Source organism: Lygodium microphyllum, chromosome 27 (genome assembly GCF_053477565.2).
Source record: "Lygodium microphyllum isolate KBCC chromosome 27, Lygodium_microphyllum_v1.1.10, whole genome shotgun sequence".
NCBI lineage: Eukaryota > Viridiplantae > Streptophyta > Polypodiopsida > Schizaeales > Lygodiaceae > Lygodium > Lygodium microphyllum.
Window position 1 is genome coordinate 40726666 of NC_141161.1, and position 1573 is coordinate 40728238.

Sequence of the window (1573 nt, forward strand, 5' to 3'; positions counted from 1 at the left end):
ATGAGAAATGAAAAATCTGTGCGTTTATTTTCACATCTATAAGCGCATTAAAAAATGCGGTGTCGTATTGTTGCGCATTCGAGATGTGTAAACCACCCAAAAGTCGTGTGTGTGATTTGATACTTTGTACATACTTAGTTGTTATGTTTGCTCTTTCATTCTATACTGAAGACGGAGAAGAATAAGGAATTTTGGTAGACTAGTAACTCGAGATGCAATCTCATGGGCTACACTTATTTCAAGATATGCCGATTATGGAACTTTGCGAGGGAGGAGAGCTGTTGGATCGCATTCTCTCACGGGGCAGAAGATACTTTGAGGAGGATGCAAAAGTTATTGTGGTTCAAATTTTGAACATAGTATCCTTCTGCCACTTACAAGGTGTTGTTCATCGGGATCTGAAGCCAGAGAATTTTCTTTTCACAACGAAGGATGAAGCTGCACCAATGAAGGCTATTGATTGCGGTCTGTTGGATTTTGTCAAGCCAGAGGAGAGACTTAATGACATCGTGGGAAGTGCCTACTATGTTGCACCTGAAGTTCTTCATCGATCATACAGCACAGAGGCTGATGTTTGGAGAATTGGAGTTATTACTTATATTCTTCTTTGTGGAAATCGGCCTTTTTGGGCTCGCACTGAGTCGGGGATATTTCGGGCTGTGATCCGTGCTAATCCCAGTTTTGATGAGATGCCTTGCACCCCTGGCTTCGTGGAGATAATAAGATTCCTTTGGATATATTGGTTTACAAGTTGGTGAAAGCTTATCTCCGATCGTCACCTTTGAAACGAGCAGCTTTAAAGGCTTTGTCCAGGACTCTTACAGAAGATGAGTTGGTTTATCTTCGTGCCCAGTATACCCTGTTAGAACCTAATAAGGATGGGCGTGTCACTCTTGAGAACTTCCGAAAGGCTTTTCTGAGAAATGCTTTTCTGAGGCTATTATGGAAAAAAAGGAGAGCTTTATTGGCCGTTTTGCTTTTCTGAGGACAGGGAGAAGGAGCTTTTGAATTTCAAAAGGATGGTCATGTGCTGAAATGGTTCAGCCTTGGTGATGTGAGGCATGAAACCAGAGCCAAGAGAACATGGGACTGGATTGATCATGGGGATAAGCTTCATTGACTATGCATCAAACTTGCGCATTATGCGCAGCGAGCTTCTTATTTGGCCAGTTTTTGAGCTTTTCTGGGAGGCGTATTGTCTAGCTGGGGGAAGAAAAAGCAAGAAAAACAGGAGGCTCTGGAAGGAGAGAAATTTTCTATGGGGGAAAGATCTCATTCTAGTTTGAGACGGAGCCCATCACATCGCAGCCATGATAAACCCGCAATTCTACATCCTCTGACAGGGTGTTTTCTCCCTCGCGCAGAGGTCACAGTGGCAATAGTAGTTTGATCGAAAGAGGAGGCTGCAGAACTTCGCTGGAGTATGGAAGAATTATAAGTTGCAATTAAAGAGCGTGAGGTATCCGACAAGCTATGGAAATACAAGAAGAATGTCATACATGCTCAAGCCTTTCATCCAACTCTACAAAAGCAATCCTTCGATTCTTCAGGATCCTTCTCTGCGCTTCTTCCA

The 1573-nt window shown here is 43.1% G+C and overlaps 1 pseudogene; it reads left to right on the plus strand.

Moving 5' to 3' along the window:
- The first annotated feature begins 245 nt into the window (after nucleotides 1-245).
- Nucleotides 246-985, plus strand: LOC148012245 (CDPK-related kinase 3 pseudogene; annotated as a pseudogene).
- The last annotated feature ends 588 nt before the right edge of the window (nucleotides 986-1573 follow it).